Here is a 20,395-nt window from a genome sequence, read left to right as displayed (position 1 = left end):
CAGAGAGAAAAAAATTTTGGACACATTCCCCCTCTCAATTTAGATCAAAAGGGGTGCATTTTAGAGTCCATTAATAAGGGATATGAACTGACCTTTCAACAACTGCAAATAAAAAACACTATTGTATCAGAACACAGAAATGAGGCTCAGCCCTATGTCCTTCTGAGGGTAAAAGGAACATGAGAAAAGAAAGAACACAAAGGGTATTTCCACCAGGTTACAAGTGCACAGGTTCAAGTGCACTGTAAGAGATAGTCGCTGATGCAAATGGTTCAATAATGTTTTCAGAAGCACCACCAGGCTGTTGCTTCTTTGGGCTTTAAGTAATGTGGGGCACATTTTGCAGCACCTTTGCAAATCAAGGCCTTGCTTTCCTCAGGGTCTGTACCAAAATTCATGGGTTTCCACAAGAAGGCACACCTGCACCTCTTGTCTAACATATCTAAGTGCAAAGCTCAGGATGACTTGAGCACCCAATCTTCTGTCTGGAGCTGGAGCCTCACTGGACCTCACAATTTAATCTAGCTTATTTCTGCTTATTCCTTTTATCCATGCAAATTTTGGTGCATACCTGTACATGTTTCAGTAGATGAAGCGTTTCAAGTGTTTACCTACCTGGAAGACAGTCTGCTTAAAAGGTAGCAAAGGAAAAGAAGGACTTTCAGAAAAGATCAAATACATCATAAGCTTGGCAGACACTGTAGCCCTGAAACAGCAGTTTGAAACTTGCACCATAACAAATCTTCTCCTATACATTATCTCACAGGAAACAACACATGATAAATTCTTAACACAATGTGATTCCCCTCCTTCCTCCTCCTCCCCACTTCAGAAAGATTTAACATCTAATTCAGCTTTTGACGAGCTGCTTCATCACTGCGGGAATGCTGTTGATCTCTGTCGGAACCCTGCGGCCTTGGACAGAACAAACTGAAAGGGGAAAAAAAAATTTTGGCCGTCTGTAATGATAAATAAATACATTACAGGATACAACTCTGGGGAATGGAGGCTGACACTGACTGAGCACCATGACCTCCACACAACTGCCAAGTCTCCACCGCTTAACAAAAGTCAACTTTTGTTTGCCTTCTCCCCCCTCAATGACAATTTCTTTAAGAGCAAATTCAGGATGGAAAAGGGAAAAAAAAAATAAAACCAATAAAAGATAGAGAGCTCCAAACCCTCCTCATCTGCTGCCCAGAGGCACTTTGGTTTTGACAGAATAGTATTTTATTTCTTTGGTCTCCTGGAAATTGGGGGAAACCACTCCATGCTGCATCAGCAGCAGCGGGACAAGGAAGCTGTGCCACAGGGAATGCTCAAATCCCTTTAAAAATTTTTTTGCATTAGGATGTGCCTGCCTTAAGGCAAGTTCTTGGCTCCAATTTGATTTTCTGTCTACTTAAGTCCCACTCACAAAATCAAATATGTATTTCAGCTGTTGGGTCTTCACATTGATGGCAACAATAATTAAGTAGAGAGGAAGCAATTGGTTACCCCATCAGACAAGCCACCTCCTCATCCCTGGAAGCCTCACCCACTTGTGTCAACCTGTTTCCTAGAGTCTCCTTTTCCATATCTCTCCAATCTCTTTCCCATTTTTCTCCAATCATGCAGAAAGGTGATACGTGCTGCCACCACTCCTCATTTTGCAGATGCACAAAGTGATAAATAAAGTGTCAGGACAGAGTCAGTCAAAAGCCAGGTATGGACTGCAAGCATTAACTCTTGTGTCTGCATTGTGCTTACTATTATTCCATTAACTCCATGCACTTTATGGGAATCACAGAGGACTCAGCCTGATCACAACAAGTTCATGGTCAAGTCCTGAAGACCCATCAACACCTTACAGCAAAGAGCAGCACAAAAAGCCCCTCACCAACTCTGGCACAGCTCACTCCAGCCCAGAGGAGCAGCTAACCAGCCCCACTGGCTCGCTGAGCGATCCATCCCCGGCACTGAGCCGATGTAGCTACACCACTCCTGCAGCTCACACCAGCATCGCTTCCAGAGCTTCACTGCACGGTGCAGTGCAGCTCACTCCGAGCTGTCTCAGGGATACAAGGCACAGCTTGTTCCAAGAGCTTCTTCTGCTGCCCTCACTCCCCTAAGAGATGTCTTCTGCCAGCTCACCCCGTCTCACTGCCGCCTACACCGGGCTCTATCTTCACAGCTCTGGGCTTGCAGATCATTTAACTCAGCTATTCACCAAAGCACCTATTTAATCCACTCTGCTCACAGTTGCTACTATTAAAATACTTTGTATTTTCAAATGTCCTGTGACTACTTATGCTTCATAATGTCCTTCATATTTCCCCTGTCGCCTGTCCTTTGTATACACAGCAAAGTGGATAAGGGAGACATGATTACACTCACCCAAACAGTGGAAGACTCATGATTCAATCCCTTTATCTTATGTCTCTGGTTGACATTTTTAATTTCTCAATCTATCTTGTTTCTTTCTCCTTATGTTTAGAGGATTTGAATGCTTCACTTTCAGTTAAGGGTAGGATCTTTCTAACATGTCTTCTTATATTTGAATATTCTCCTGAACATTTTCCATTGCTTTGAAATTCCCTCTGAGAGTAACTGGAGAAAAGTCCTTTTCTTCAGCTTCATCCATTCCCTAAGACTGTTCTGCTGGGGAATACTTATTTCACATTAATTATATCTTTGGTTGTCCTTGTAGTTGTTCCCTGCAAGTGTAAATTGAGTGCATTACAGTGTCTGTTAGCAAAAGGCTGTTTAAGGCATTGTGGGGGCTGCACTTACAGACAGATTTCCATAAAGTCAGGCAAGGGATCTAAGTGGTGCACAAGCATTCCCCCATCACTGAGCTCATGTCTTGACCTGCCCATCAGAACAAGACTGACATTTTCCAGGAGAGAGTGGATAAGGAGCAAAAAGATCAGAAATAAATATGAAAACAATTTTCAAAGCTATACATCCCAAACTGTTCACTTGAGTCAAATACACAAAAAAACAAAAAGCAGGACAAAACAGAAACCATCCCAAGTGCAGAGAAGCTCTGCCTCTGGTGCAGGTACAACATGAGCCCCTGTCTCAGTCAACAGTTTTGAATGTGAATTCCTCCCTTCAGAAAGCAAAGAAGCCTTTGCTGTACTCCACAGCTCATCCACCACAGGCAGCAGCAGCAGAGGGGATCTACTGTGACCTGTGTGTGTAGCTGAGGGGAAATGCAAAGCTTCTGCAGAAGTCAAAGTGGGTGGAAATCAGCTGTGGACATCTGGGTGGACATTATCTGCCAGCACAGTCCTCTCTGCTGGCCTGCTTCTCCCTTGCTGCTGCACATCTCCTACGTGTGCACGCTCTGCCTGTGTGTTTAAACAAAAAGGCTGATAAGGAGTACTTGTCTGTCAGCAGTATCTGAAGCCCACGGCTCTTTGAGAGCATTTGGGTTTACTTGGCGGGTCATGCTGACTCCTTGTGAGCCATTTATCATGGCAAAAAACTCCAGAGATTGGCACTACGCCAGTGTCTTCCCTTCTCGTCCCTCCCCCCACCCCTTTCTCCCCTCCTGGGTATTGATGCTACATCAAAACAAACCTCCAGTTCACATAGCAACAGAACATTTTTATATAACCCCTGCACGGGAACGCTGCACAAACCATTGGACAATCCCTTACAAGCACGTTAGGTAATTCCAGGATATTTTGCTGGTTTTTGTCAAAAACACCCCGGACTAAATGAACTATAAAAAGGGATCTTTTGCACATGGGCCAGATTTGGAACACAACTTGGCACCAAGGACATCAGGGGATTAGGGCACCTATTGGTTCCATGCTCTAAATTTTGCCATTTTCTATCTCATTTGGAATCAAACTGGGGAGTCCAAAGCATTTAAGCCAGTTTGTGCATAATGTTATTGAAAGCAAAGCAATGCTGAAGGGATCTGCTGCGTCAGTGCTTTAATAAGACAAAGACAGAAATTTAGATTTTGGTGGACACTGAAAACTCCCATTGCTATCCAAAGCAGAGATGTCTGTACAGACTGTGTAGTTACACAGCTATAAACCAGCCAGGTCATCTTCACTTCTCTCATCCTGTCACAAAAGGTTAATATTTTCAGTAAGGACATAATAAATATGCTACTTTAAACCTTTTCACAGCCTGCCACCCTCATCTTTACTTTGGGTTAATACCATCTTTCAGGTCTTCCACTACTTTGCTTCAAGGATCACAAAGGAGGAAAAATTGACTTTGAGGATTTGTACTGCTTTCCCCTGATCCCTAACTAGAACAGGACACCAAGACAGGCGAATCAGGACCTACAGTAACATTAGAGCAACTGTTTACCCATTGGGATATTTTACCTGTAGGCACTGAGCTCAGCTCATCACAAGATCTTGGATTAAGAGCAGAACTTTCCTCCAAACCTCACTGATAGCAATCACTCACAATTTTTTGCTTGCACTACCAGCATCCCAGAATTTCCTGGGAATTTCCGCAAGTTGCTTGCAGTTCCCAGGCTTTATGACACTGCTGATGACTTTGACTTCTCCTCCTCTTTTCCTCTAGTGTAGTACAGCCTTTGGATTTTTTCATTAAATCTTAAGTAAGTCACTGGAAACATTTTGTGGTGAGTAGGTGCTTTGGGAAATATATTCTCTGGACCTTTCCAGACCAAACATCTGCAGCCTGATTGCTTCAGTTGTGGTGTAATGCACCGGTCCAGTGCTCCTGCACCATTTGGAAAAGATAATAGTTAAGGTGTATCTATCTATCTATCTAGGTTATTATACAGTGCACATCATTAAAGGATAATTCATGCAGCAGCTAGAATACAGGTAATATATGACAAAAGCGATGGACTAAGTTTTGTAGCTCTAGAGAAACTCCTCTATGCACCATTTTCTTGACTGCAATGATAGAAGTGGAAGGATGTCTCAATTAAGATATTCTGTCCCCCATTATCTCTTAATTCCTTTGGATCATTCCCATCTTTACTGTACCCCTTCTCCTCTACATCAGGGAAGATGAGCAGGTCACTCATGCAGCAGCCTAGAGGTTCTCCCCTCGCGTAAAGCCCATACACAACATGCTGGCCTCTCATGCAGAAAATTCTTTGGATGTGCCTCTCAGTCTCAAACTGGCTCAAAAAAATCATCTGAAAGTCTCTAACTAATTTTGCTGCCCCAGGAACACTCATGATTTCATATGGGTTTCAGCTTTTTTGAGTCCTTACTCTAATACCTTTCAGAGCCATATAGGACTGTTAGGAAGTGTTAATGGGCTGCAGTGGCTCTGTAAGCCAGCAGTGGCTGGCAAATTATCACACCCCATTGTCACTTCATCAGTTGGCAGCTGGGACAACTGGAACAACACAGGGGCCTCTGTGCTCAAGGCTGCTCACATTGGTGAAGAGCCCAGGAGAGCGCCCAAGGCAACTCCACCCTCAGGATCAACACTAGAGTCCTCAGTATGCTGTGCAATCTTTGGATTTCAAAAGAGAATCTGCTTTTTTTCCCCCAGCAACTTGCTCAGTAGTAAACTCATCAACTGCTTTGTCAAATTTGCCTCCACACATGTCTTGTCTCAAGCTTTCAAGAAATTCCTGTGCTTTTGTTTATGGGAAGAAACTTAGAAAATCTTTTGGGCAACTCTCAATTCCTTTATAGAGATAAAGCAGAACACAACCAACATATCTAAAAGGCTGACCACATAATCTATTTTAGGTACATAACACAAGAGTTATGCAGAGGAAATTCAAGGCCCTAAGACAGGTTCTGTGAATCAGCATGAACAGCTGTCTAAAATGTAAAAATCAGAGAAACAAAATGTATGCAGCCAACTTGGTGAAGCTCCATTGGCAACCAATTATGCCCCGAGCCTTATTTTCAGAAGTGTGTGCATGTAATGGTGTGTGCAAAAATGAACAATCAATAGTGTCCTTCATTTATATGACTTGCCTTGATTGCATCCTGCAGCCATGGTAACTGTGCCCCCACCTGAGGGCTGCAGGAACAGATATGCAGATTTGCTGGTGGGTTCCCATCCCAGCTGCTGGGAACACCTCGTTTTAAGGAACCTCAAACCCCAAAGCCATGTGTGATAGAAGAGCCTCCATAGCAGCACAGGGGTTTGTTTGTGTTACATGGATATAAATGCACACGTGATTATTGAAAATGTGATGGTATTTGTATGTAAACAAAACAACGTGATTGACTTCTGTTGCATTAATGGTGACAGGAAGGAAGAAGAATCAGCTGAATATTTGTACATGCTGCTACTGCTGCTCACAAGGTGAGCGAGGATTCCTTGTGCCTCCCTCCCCACATGCAGGTCTATGAGCAGATCCTCATGGGGACAAAGGGGTGACTCCAGATCTGCCCCAGACAAGGGGACAAGCAAGGCAGTGCCTGACTTCACTGGGGAACTCAGGGAATGCTGTCAAGTCCAAACAAGCAGGTGTACAATTCTTCTACAGAGCACAAGCATCCCTCAGCGCTCTGCTCTGGTTAAACAAGTACAAAGGAGACTTCTGGAGAGTAAAGAAATCTCTTAAATCTTGTGTTAAAACAAGTATAAAAACCATGCAGAAACCAGATGTTTGCCTCTGACTTTTTAGAAAAAGTCCTGCTCACATTCCCAACAAGGAGGAAAGGCTGTCCAGCCCCAGCCAGTGCAGTTTTTGGAATCCCAAATCTCTACTTGAGAGAAGTCCAAAGGTATGATGCGGAGAGTTGAAATTACTGAGTGATGCAGACACAGCTGAGTTGACCTTTTTCTTTTCCCCTGGAACTGGCCAGGAAAAAAGCAAGAAGGAACAAGAAAAATATTTATTGAGTCTACAAATGCTCCCTTTCTCCATGCAATGGAAACCCTTTATGCCACAGTCAGTAAAGAGAGGAGAGAAAACCCTGCAGAGTTATTTCAAGCCACAGCATCTCTGTTCTAGTGTCAACTGTTCTGAGGAGGAACCTGCACACTGGGGGAGTCCAAAGAGAGAGACAGGCACTGGGTGGGTGTCAGGAGCATCAGAAGTGGTGAAAATGGATTGAAAACCACTGCTGCCTCCCTCACAGTGAAGATTTTGCAGTCTGCTCTGCCCCAGAGTTTCTGTCCTGTGCCCTGCAAATATACACACTTGGCTGGCCTTGACACTGCCCAGATCACTCAGCTCCTCCTGGGTTTTGTTTATTGCTTGGTATTTTTGAGAACATCTTTTGTGAAAGAAGCCCTAACAAGAAAAACAAAGCTTGTTTATCCAGTTTAACCACTGGATAAAGCCTACACACATTGGATAAATCATTCTACAACCTCTACATTCATTACCAATTAATTATTGAAAGGGTATCTATTGCATGCTTTTAATATGCATAGAAGTAAAAACAATTCCAGTTGCCATGCAACTGGCTGAGGATCATGTAAACATAAATGGAGTACTTTCATTTTCATGAATAATCTTATGTATCTGGAAAGAAGGGCTCAGCAGAGCCACCACAGACCAGAGCAGAGGAGCAGCATTAAGGTACAGGGGAATTAACCACTTGGTATCTGTGAGCCTTCCTTTTGGGTGTTAATTTGATTATCAGTGTAGAAAAAAAAGGCCTTGTATCCAGGGACAAGGTACAATTGTTTGGCCCCTAGAAGTGCATCCTGAGAGATTGACATGGAATATTTATACACAATGCAATCAAGAGAGGTCTTATTGACAATCAGCCATAGCTCAGCATGCAGCTTGATAAGACTTGTAATTATACAGATGAAAAAAGAATTGACAAAAGATGTATGTGATGATTCCAGCTGATCTCTACTGCTTCCCACAGACACCATCAATCTCTGCTTAGTTTGGTTTAAAGTACAGATGGTTCCATTAAGCATCAGAGATTCCAGTACATATCCCGAATAAGATTGCATACTTTCTCTCTCCAGAAATTTGCTAAAGAGATGCACTTTATAAAAAGAAAAATCTTTGTGAATACAGGCAAAGTGTGGGTGCTGTTGTTGTAAATAAGAAAATTGTAAATATAAAAAGGCTTTTTGATAAAATAGAATTAAACAATACATTTTTATTTCAGAAAAACTACATTTAAAGTTGACAAAAAGTTCTTTTTTACTTTCTCTTTGCATTATTCTTTCCGTTTTCCCTGGAACAAACTTTATTTCTTGTCATGGTTACAATGAAAAAAAAAATTATTTGCCAACTGCGTAGACGGAACAACACAAAGCCAGCAGAAATATCTCCCACATTTAGAAGCAGCAAGTAAACACATAGTTTCAATTCTATTCCATCTCTTTCTCCAAAACCCTTCTCCTGTAGTCTAAACAATCTGATTTAGTCATTAGTAAGCTTGAGTCCTGCTTTTAAAGCTAATTTACAAAGTCCTGAGGTTGTTTGTTTTCTCTGCTCCTGCAAAGGCTGCAGGGTGCCTTACTCCCATGAAGACCTGCATCCTCCAGGTGATGTAAATGTTATTCTCTTTGCCTGTTTCACAAAGTTTTTTCTTCCACCTCACTTTTCCCTTTGCTGCTGACAGACCTGTCAGGGAACACACTCTCTTAGGTTGTAATTTAAATTTCAGGAGTGAGAACTTGAACCACATTGATGTAACTGATTGATCGGTTTAGCGGATATATTTTTTTTCTTAGGGTTTTGTTTGTTGTTGGTTTTTATACCTGCATACAATTTATTACAGCAGGTAGTATAGTCTTAAACACAGCTAATATTACTCCTCAATGCACTCAAAAGAAATGTTTGGCATTTAACTTTATAATAAAAGGTATCAATTAGGAACTGTCAATGTTTTCAGTAGTGATATCTAATTACTGTAACTTGCTATAGGCTATCTTGTTAAATTCTAGTTGAATGACTAAGTATTCCTGACAAGTTTAATGCATTATTAAAGGTGTAATTACTTGGTTATTGCTCATGTAATTCTGAGTTAATTACATGACATCTAAATTCATCATTTTTATGTTTATTGAACTTTGGTAAATTCACTTTTAGCTTTTGCTTGGTATTTACACCATGACTCTCTTCCACTCATTTTGGACTTCAAGAAGATTGGAGCTGCATTTTCTCAGTACAGCAGGAGAAACCAGGAAGGGGAAAACCTCTACAATCACAAGTCGAGTTTTCCTATCAGTTTTTAATTTTCCTATGCTTTCCTTGCCTGCTGCCATTTAACCACATTGTAATTGCTCAGTTTTCCACAGAAGAAAATGAGACTACAAGTTTTCAGATGGTGGGCAATGCTGATCCTATTGAAATCAGTGTCAAAGCTCCCACATGGAATAGTGACAGGAGTTCACCTTTGTGAACCTATGTTCTGGGGGCAGAGAATGAACCACCCCAAGGGCACTGGGATACAGGATTTCCTTGGAGCTGGCATCAGCAATCAGATGCCAATGGGGTGTCTCCAAGAGTCAGTCACTGTAATTTCCACTCACAGCACTCAGGAGAAACGTATAAATAAACAATGCATTTGAAATTCCCTTCTACTGTTCTGCCTCCTCCCTGTACAATGCCTTATTTCCCACGCTGGATTTGCAAACACAGCCTCTTGTGCTTCACCCAGCTCACACCTCAGCCCTTTGCTCCCAGGGTCCTCACTGTGCTGACCCACAGCAGGTGGAAAAGTAAATGCTGTCCATGCCACGGCTGCCAAATGAAAACCTTGACAGGCTCAAGTGCCATCATTATACACTCAGCGAATCCAAGGTTATAAATCTTGCTTCATTCCCATTTGGAAGGAAGATCTTCAATTAAGCAGAAATTGATTTTCTAATGATTTTTTTTTTTCTGCTCATGATTGGTAAATTGTTTGAAACTGTTCCAGCCCAACAACATAGAGGCAGAACAATTATACATGTATCGTAGCTGACAGCAGCACTGATTTTAAGTCAGCGAACTGAATTTAGCCCTTTGATTTTTGGCAAGAAGTGCATCTTGCAACAATTATGAAGAAAAAAAAAACATTATCCTAGCTAACCTTTGCAACTCTCAAGCCAGTCAGAAAGCAAGGAGGAAATGCAATGGGGCTTGGGAAGTTTTTTCTGATCTTATGGAATCCCTCACTACTCTGCAGTGCCTGTAACACTGAAGTTAGTGCAGTTTCCAATTAAATAAATTACTTAAGTAGTTTGTGATGACTGATATTAGTGGAAGTTTGAATAAGTTATTTGGTAGATCAAATGCCATATTACCATTGTTGATAATGATACTTAGGGACCCACAATCACAGTTTTCAAGGCGTATCTGAATTTCAGTGTTGATGGAAAAGACTCAAAATGGATCAACTCAAAGCCCACTAAGCTTACTTGTTGTTTTTCCATTAATTTCAAAGCTTTCTACACCAAAATTTAAGGCATAGTACTCCTACAAAATAATATTTTCTGTGCACAGGAACAATCAGAATAGGATTAAAATCCTATTAGACGTGAATTAAGCTAATAATTTATACCTTACTCTGTAATGATACGTTGACAGGCACTGGTTTACCTTCTTAACTCTCTAGATGTAGTTCTGATCCTATTAATTTTGTTAATAAGGTATAATTAAAAGGGAGATCCTTCCATCTACAGGACAATACTTAATGCAATTACCCATGTTGTGGTAATAATTAGTGGAGCTCACCTTGACTCACCATCCCTGGAGGGATTTAGAAGCTGTGTGGATGTGGTGGTACCTGGGGCCATGGTTTAGTGGTGGACTTGGTGACCTCAAAGGTCTTTTCCAACCTGAGTGATTCTATGATTTCACGTCACGGCCGTGACAGGGAAGGTACAAGCACAGGACAAAAAGACAAACTGCTCCAGGAGAAGTTAAAATGTCACTGTCAAAGCAACAGACAGTAGACTCAGAAAAATTGAGAATGCAAAGAAGCTCAGAGGCAACGCTATTTGTCAAGAAAGACAAGAGCCAGTAGCTCACTAGCAATTTAGTCCTTGTTGTAACTTTGTGGGCATCCCAGACTTGAGCAAAACCACTGGAGCACAGGCCAATGCAGAGCCAGCCCACACCACAATCACAGTCAATTCAAAGCTGCACCATGGTATGTCTCCAGTTTAATCCAGTTTAATCTTTTTCATCTGCAGATGAAGTTGGCCAGGAGAATCTAAACCTTGCTAGAATGAGTCAGTAAAAGTAGGTGCCACATTTCCTTGAAGCAATCAAAGTAAATCCCATTTTCTATCAGTCTAATAAGGAAAGTTTGGAGATTTTCAGCTTGCATTTCCTAGTATGTTAATTTCATCTTTGCCCACATATTATTCTGCTTGATCTGACCTGAATCTGACTTATTGCATTTCCCAAACTACTTTTCATTCAGCGGTTAATTAAAAGATTTGGTCCCTGACACACTGCTTACAGCCCTTATTGGCACCCATTAGCCCAGCTAGACTAATTCTCCTGAAAAGCAAACCTCCTTATATTCCCAGGGTCAAAAGTTCACAGACAATTCCCTAAATCTTTAACATTCACTATTAGTTCATTATTTGAACCTACTCTGCTGTAAGAGGCTGTATTCAAATGTGGGCATAAAAAGTCATTCAAAAAAGACAGTTTCTCACACAAATTCATCACTTGCTAGCTCCCTCCATCTCTGTCTGTACAACAATAGGACTGTACAGTGCAAGAAATATGGATCTTTTTCAACTTTCCTTTGAGTACCTTTTTGTCTAATATAAAACCAACAAAGAAATGTTCTAATTTACACTAAGCAATTAGCACAGTGCCTCTAAATTACCCCAGCAGTTTATTTTCCTGTGCACATACCCAGAGCACGGCAGTGCCTTTCAGGCTCATACAGGACTAAAATCCATGCATGGACACCAATGGGCACTGAAAGCAGCAGCACCTGAGTTCTCGTAGCCCCTCTGAAATTAAGGGAGTCAAAACTCAAGAGCAGATCTCAGCTGAGGCTGTAAATAAACACACACTCATATCCACAAACACCACCACATTCTCTCACACACATATAAGTGCACACTTACAAACACATTGAAATTCACCCCATTTTAGAGATAAACCATAAACCAGGAAATTGAGATTTGGATCTGGGTGGTAGAGCCCCCAAAGTCCTGAATCTCTGAGAAATCTGGCTCTTGGCTTTGGTTTGAGCCCATCTTTGTCGTACTGAGATGAAGCTAGGAACAAAGTCACTTGGGCAGGGGTGGGAAGGGAAAAAGGCGAAGTTTAATTATTAAAACTATGTGGCTGTGCAAGCATCCTACTTAAGTTAAGAGGAGTTGTCATTAAACCCAACCTTTCCCCCTTGAACCTGGTGTCTGGAATTGCTCAGACACCAACGATGACCTTAGGTATTTCTTTTAATTATTCTGAAGTAACCTCCTCCAGCTCACTACAAGCCCTCAGCTACTTCAAGCAAAGACATTCTAATGATTTCGATTAAATCTTGGCCTCTCCCCAGCAGAGCACAAATTAAAAGCATTACTAGGAGGATACAAGCTTCAGCGCTTGGAAGTGTTATATAAAGAATGGGGAAAGCTGCCAAGAGCTTGTTGTCATTTCATACAGAGTGGGGGATGATTAACCCCTTGGTGGCTTTTCATACCCTGCCAAGATGACACATCTCACTCCTGGGGGGTTTGTTCCTCGTGACCGCCCCCCACATTGTACTTTACACCTTTTTCAACTTGATATTTGGATAATATATTCTTCCAATGAAGCACAGTCATATTTAGGCTCTGAAATGAGCTGTTATACTGACAGAATTTGGAGAAAAGAGCTCTAGCTGGGCTCTACAAATCCCATTCCAGAGGTACTCTGCCCTGTCCAATCCACAGCTGTGCTTCTACACAAAAATTATCATGGGTAAACCATGATGAATGCCTGAAATAAATGTAGAAGAAATCTTAAGTAAAACAATTGTCTCAAAGTAACTATCAAGAATGGGAGCTAGGCAAATGTGGTTTAGGTCCTGGTGCCATTAAAAGCAACTTATATGTTTAACCTCTCTCCAGTTTCTTTCTTATTTTCTATACTGTTAAAATGCAAATAATAAATCTAAATGATTGAAAAGTACTTCCAGATATTTAGATAAAAAATTCAAAAGATAGATGCAAGACCAAACTGCTCTTAGAAAGGAATAATTGTCACATCAGTAAAAGCTGCTTTACCCAGGCTCCTACATGCAAAAACAACATAAACCTACAAATTCTGAATTTTCTCCATTACACGTGGCCAGCAGCACTCAGGCAAGTGAAAAAAAACCTCTGAAATAGTAACCATCCATCCACTCCACCCACTTTGCACAGCACTATTTGAGTACCTGGATGCCAGGCAGCAGCTGTTTTGCCCTCTGAGATGCTAAACCCCCCCAATATTCAGACATGCCACAGGCTCTCCTGTGCAATGCCAGTCAGAGGGTCACAATTCATTAGTTTCCAGTAAAAACGTAGTGGGAGGAAACACTGCTATGTTCAAGCTTTTGGTCCAGTTTTAAACAATCAGAGAGCTAAAGCAGATCAGCAAAACCTTATAGGATTAATTTAGAGAATATATTTTGAAAGGTGGGTGAGATGAGGCACTGCTCTGGGAGGTGACGTGGAGGAGCTGACACAGCCTTGCAATGTCTCATCCTCCAGATTTACAAACGAAATCAAGGAAGCACTAAACCAGCAGGGGATTATTATCTCTAGAGATAACTACAGACAGTTTCATTTTAAAAACAATCAGCGTCATCATCACTATGTATTTTCCATTTATTGAACACAGGAATGTGATGGAATATCCAGCTCCTTTCAGAAGTCAGAGCAACATCCTCCCTAAAGAAAAATTTCCATAAAAAGAATCAACTCACTTCATTTGTTCTTTTTTTTTTTTTTCCCTAAATGCTGTGCTGAGCCTCTGCTTGCCCCCTGCTTGCATCTTCACAGTCCTAGTCCTCATTGATATTCCTATTTCTACCCAACATAGAATACACTGGCTGCACCTTGGTGTGGTCCAGAGGAGGCCATGCTTCAAGGGCTGCAATGCCACATCTATGGAGACAGAGAGTTAGAGATGATCAGCCTGGAGAAGAGAAGGCTCCAGGGAGCCTTAGAGCACTTTCCAGTGTCCAAAAGGGCTTCAAGAGAGCTGGGGAGGAACTTTGGACAAGGGGCTGGAGTGGCAGAACAAAGGGAAAACAGCTTTAAACTGACAGTCTCTATTTAGACTAGATATTAGAAAGGAATCCTTCCCTGTGTGGGTGGGCAGGCCCTGGCACAGGGTGCCCAGAGCAGCTGGGGCTGCCCCGGGATCCCTGGCAGTGCCCAAGGCCAGGCTGGAGGGGCTGGGAGCACCCTGGAACAGTGGAAGGTGTCCCTGCCCATGGGAAGGGGGTTGGAATGAGACAACCCCTAAGGTCCCTTCCAAACCAAATCACTGTATGATTCCATGATCTTTATTTCAAGGACAAGGATGCAATTGCCCAGATCACATAGTTTAAACCTACAATAATGCTATATTACCAGATTTCACCCAGCTGAGAGGTGTGAACATTTCTTTGCACAGAATCTTTCCTTTGCTACCAAAGAGCTTCTCCAGCGTCCCTCACCTCTCTTTCTTTATCATCCATTTGGTACTTGGCATTGAAAAGAGAGGGGAAAATCTGAAATTTAAAGCATTACTCCAGTTTTGTTGTGAAAACGTGCAGTTTGTCAACTTTTTACATCAACACACTTCATATTTTTCAACTGGCACTATTTTAAAATTGTTTTTAGAAGTTCCACTATCGGTCAATAGAAGCCCTGAAGCCACTTCAGAAAACAGAAGCACAAGGTTGAAGGTAACAAGAGGAGAGGGCAAAAAGATTATTTACCATGTGTAATAATCACAGCACAAAATTCTATGCTTAAATATATCGCCTTTTTGTTTGATCCCTCATTTTTATCCTCCTGTTGCAATGCACCAATGCTGTTCTGCTGAGCAATTCAGGATGAATATTCCTTAATATAATAAGAAATCCCCAATCAATTAGCATGTCAAATCAAGAAATAATTCCCTACACCACATCATAAAGACCCACTCCTACCTTTTGTCAGTCAGTGGGTTGAAATAAAGAGATAGCTGCACACAAAGCAAGCTGTCATGTCAAACAATACATCCTTCACTCACTCAAGATATAAACACATTAAAATGTGGCAGGAGAAGAAGAGTCAGTCTGAGCTGTTTAATGGAATTGGCTAATTGGATAAATTACACTTTGATAATGATGATAATCATCGAGGAGACATCCTGTCCCATAGTTCTGCTGTTCAGAACTTAGCTTGCTATTTCCCTTTCTTGCTTGATTATTTGTGTTAGAAAATGCAGTGTAAAACACTGAAAGAACCCAGCTCTGCTTGACTGAAGGTTTTATCCACAACCTTTTATGTAACCCAGGATTCTGGAGTTGTAAGAAACTCAGTAATTTGGGACTGCAGTCACAATAAGCAAACACAGTTCTCAAAACCAGGTTCCAGCACATGATGGGAAACTGAAAAATTACTTGCTCTGAATACACATCACTTTTCAGGCACACAAAATTCCTTCTATGAATTCATATTGCTGGAGAACATGTAGGCTGGAATAAATAATATTAACCAGGCTTCCATTAGCATATGGCAGGCACACACTTTGAGAAAACTTTGACACTAAGCAAACATTTAATAATTAGTGTAACTATCCATTAATAGAATTGATATATACATTTAATAATCAGTGTAATTATCCATTTATGGAATTGAAATATTGGTTCTAAAATAATTTTTTTATAAAGCATTTTTTACTAAATAATCTCCCTTCCTTATACAAGCCAAGTAGAAATTTAACAAACACATGATACAAACTACATATCTTTCACCATCGTGCTAATTCACACTCATTAACACTGCACAGAAATCAGTGCAGCATGAATGGGGTTGACTTCCAACTCAGACAAGCTTCTTGAGCCCAAAGTATGAAGAGCAAGAACATTTGGAGGCATGAACCTCTCAGTTTCACTCTCCATTCCCCAGGAGTGCAGTCAGCATGGGCAACACCCACCTTCCCCTGCCCAGCATCCCCCTCGCCCCTGCACTGCTGCACTGCCAGGCCACGTTTAAAATAACAAAATCCCATGTATTTATTTGCTTTTTACAACCGAAGCCCAAGCAGAACAACCACCAAGGGAAACTTAAAATTAAACTGCAGCTTAGAGTCTGGAGACAAGGAAAAAGCGCTGACATGGTTGGAAATGAAGATATTCCACCAGCTTTCTGCTCATATTCTTCATGCCCCAACCATCCTAAATGACTCTCAATCGCAGCCCCATTCAGAACCAGACATCTCCAAATTGTACACAGAGTAAAACATTATCAGGAGCAATGTGAATCCTGTTATGGGTCATTGGATTTTTTGTGATTACTAAGATAAACTCTGAGAGACAAAAGCATTTTGCAGAAAAGAGAAAAGGTCATGTGATAATTGATTTAAGATGAAAATTGATCAAGTAGTTTTTATAAGGCATAAAAAGATGGCATTTTCAAAGAGTAATAAAAATTAAAAATATTCATTTCTTATATCCCCTTAAGACACATGAGGAGTAGTCAGCCAAGATCTCCTTATCAGATGGTTGGCACCATCCAACAGAAGCAGACTTCATTTGCAATTTGATTTGTACAGCACAGGGTTGAAATGAAGGCCAGTGAATTTCTGAACTACTACATTATATGCATCCAACCTGGAACTCCATTTATCAGGATGTATTTTGTGGTCTAAAGTAGCTTTTTGACTAAAAAGTGAATGGTTTTAATGATGTTTACTGCTATTACTTGGTTATAGTAAAGGGGAAGATGGTTCATTGGTTAATTTAGCCAATTTTATTTTCCCTGTTATTTTGGAAATGTGTAGAAGCTCATGCTTGGCAAGGTTCATGGTCTGGCAGTTCTGCAAGATGCAATCTTTAAAATCATGACTTGGGAGCACAGAAGTTAATGTTTAGAGGCAGCTATGTTATTTGGCTCCTGAGGATTCCTCAAGATGCAACAAACATCTTGCCTTTCCTCTTCCAGCACCAAAAGCATCTTACACCACTGTGTAAGAGCAGATAACCAACATGAGTAAGTTACACATAGCACTATGGTGTAAGGAGACCAATACCCAGGAAAAAGCAGTTGAATAAACACAGCCCACATTAAAAACATGACCATATTCCAAAGTAAAGTGATTTGTCTTCCTTTCCCTCCTTATTCACAGGTGATTTGCTACTGCAGTGACCAGGCAACACCACTTAGAATAAACTGTCAGACCAAATCTGTTTTTTCTTCCTTCCTTTGGCCAGAGGAGACTTTGCTCCTCTTCCAGCCACACATCAGTTGCAGTCTAAAGTGAAGCCTGTTCCTGTTTTCTCAGTTATTCCCCAAAAAGCATCTCTTAAGTGACTTTTTTTCCTCTTGGGTATTTTTTTTCCTCCATCTTCAAGCAGGTAAAACAAATTAGTGATCAGGCTAGCCATACTTTAAAATGCCTAGAGGTGGAAGGAGGAAACAAGGGAGAAGTGCGAAAAGAGGATTCAACTCCACAAAATAAACCCTTCTAAGAGGGTTGGGATTTTGCTTCCATTGAAGGGTTGTGCACAGGTAAGGAATTCCTGGGATTACTTTCCTTTAGGTTCCCAGTGGACAAGCAATATTTCAAGGAAAGACAGGCTGCCTTACTGATATCCTCAGCCTCTTTCCCATTCCCCCCTGACAGGAGGTGTTTGCAGGGTGCTTTAGAGAAACACAAACACTAGTCCAAAAAAACAGTTGGGGAGTGGGAGTGGAAAATTCCTAAATTCTTAGCTGTGCAACATGCAGTGTATCAACAGCTTTTGAAAACATCAACAAGCCATGCAGCTCCCAGCACTTTGCAAAACAAATGTACTCAGATATTAAGGCCACAGAGGTGACTTTGTCAACCAGCAGAAAACATGACAGCAGCAAAGCAGGGAATGTGGGGGGAAGTTGTTTGGAATTTTTATTATTGTCAACTATGGAGATGAAAACACAGACAGAACTCGGCATCTACTCCCACAGGAAAATTGTATTCAGCCTGGAAGTCTACTTGAAAAGAGAAACAACAAATAACAGAAAATGAGCAGGAAAAAACAAAAGCTTTCGAGCCAATTTCTGCATTCCCTATTTGGCGCAAGTCTGCGAGGAGGAAAGAAAAATTCAAGTTTAAGGCATCTTTTCACCTTCTGTGCTCACCACCAGATCAGCTAAGAACAATTTAGCAGCTTGAGCTAATCCTACCCATGTGTGGTTTAATCCAGACCCCAAAAAGGGAGGTCCCATTTCCCTCTAAGTTGGGAGGTGACCTGAATGAACTGCAGAACCCCTTTAATCAGCACTTGAGGGAGCAAAACCAATATGAAAATAAGCTTAATAAAGTATTTTCGTGCCTGAATTACCTCCACTCAGGATTCCAGTGGAGGAAGTAGGAGCTTCCCAAAGGAAGGGCAGAGAGGGGATGGAGGGGGTCTGTTCCTGTGGGTGCCAGGAGCAAGCTGCTGTGTCTCCTGGGTTGCAATGCCATGGGTACCCTATTCCCTGTGACACTGACACTTCCTGGGGATGCCAGAAGTCAGTGTACCCCTGCCATGCCCCTCTCACACCCTGCACCTGGAGATACTCATCATCACACAGGAATTCACACACTGTTCTAACACCAGCCTGGTTAACAGCTGATTTATGAGTCCAAAAATGTCACAAAATACTGCAGGTGTAATTTGAGGGTTGATTCTGGTACCAGAACCACCACTGCCTACACTTACCTTCCCTCCCGCCCACACTTGTTAGTGCAAGAAATTGCTATGAAATGATGCCACATACAAATAAACTTCATAAAATGAGAAGAGGTAAGTGGAATGCAGATATTAGACATGATCACCTCCAAGATCTAACTCAGGGATCAGATCCACAAATGACTGTCAGCTCAACCACAGTGAGGAAAGAGAATTATCAAGATGAAAGTGAGAGTGAGGCCCATGGGGGACACAACCTCCTTAAACCATCTTCTCTACAAGCATCAGAACAGCCACCCTGGAGCAGTTTGAGATGGGTTTTTTACACCTCCCCAAACCCTTCAGTGTCCATGCCATTAAGAGGACTTGTAACTCAATCTTCTCCTAAACCCCATTTTCCTCAGTGCTTAAACTGCAGGTCAGCCCAGGAACAAAACCAAGTGGAAACTCTTTCCACACATATTGTTTTAAAGTGGGTAGGGAGAAACCTAAAAGGAATTTCAGTTCTTTGGGTCTAATAATGTTCAAAGACAAGAGCAGCTTTTTGTATCAGGCTTCCATCTGGGCTGTACCCAGGATTCCCATCTTGAAGTCAATGAACCTTGCAACGTATTATCTTATAGCCCTCAAAGGCAGTAGCACGTTGAGTATAATCCATTTTTTAAATGTACAAAACAAAGGAATATAATTTCCATATGTTTGTCACATGTTTCATTCAAGTCTCATTGCCAACTCTTAGCACACTGATGTGCAGTGGATTTGTAGGGCCTGACCTTGAAAGAGTTGGGTCTTAGCTGTGCATTTCTGTTTAATTTGTGCACAGCCACTGCAATTGTTTGTAAGCACTGAGCAACAGTGCCTGAAAATACCTAGTAAGTGAAATCCCATCATATAGGATATGCTGTACAACACAGCTATGAAAGTTTGTTAATCCTCTTTTAATCTTTTTAAAGAACTTACGTACATTGAGTAAGGACTACAGAAACTACCTGCAGGGAAATACAACATTACAGATACACACGCTACTCGTGTATGCAGCAACGTGGGTTTTATCACCACAGGGTTTGAACTTCCTCCAATTAAACAGTTCCTTCTCCAAATATAAAAGAAATAAATCTTATTCATTTACATAGATTTATATAGTGTGTGGAAATGAATTCATGTTTTCACTTGTACATTACTGAGTTTCGTTCAACTGTTTTCTGACTAGAAGTATCTCTTCTAAAACCAAAGCTTGGTGTTTTTTACATAAATTATTTAGCTGATGAATTAGAGCATATTCAAACAAAAAGTAGAATGCTGTTCCACACCATTTTTTTAAATTTTTCTCTAGCAAAATTCAACCAAGTTTTTTTTCTCCTTCAGCCTAGGAAGAGAAATTGAATTCGTCTTAGTTAAAAGGCAAAGCAGAGACACTTTCCACTTGGTTTTTATAGTTACCTTCCCAATAAGAACCAGCCTTGGTGTGAATGCCATTTCTAATGTGTCTCTACTGCACAAACAAAACAAAACAAACCCCAACAACCAGGAACCCACGTACAGAATTCTTCATTCTCAGTCTGTGAAAAATAGAGCAGAACCAGTAGAGAAATTCAACCACACTCTTTTGAGTAAGGACTAGAGCAGATTGATGCATTGCAATCTCCTCTGCACCAGGCTCCAGCACTCAGTTCTGGTTC

This window comes from Onychostruthus taczanowskii, unplaced genomic scaffold (assembly GCF_017590055.1).
Source record: "Onychostruthus taczanowskii isolate IOZ18803 unplaced genomic scaffold, ASM1759005v1 scaffold60, whole genome shotgun sequence".
In the NCBI taxonomy this organism is placed as follows: domain Eukaryota; kingdom Metazoa; phylum Chordata; class Aves; order Passeriformes; family Passeridae; genus Onychostruthus; species Onychostruthus taczanowskii.
This window is presented reverse-complemented; position numbering follows the sequence as displayed.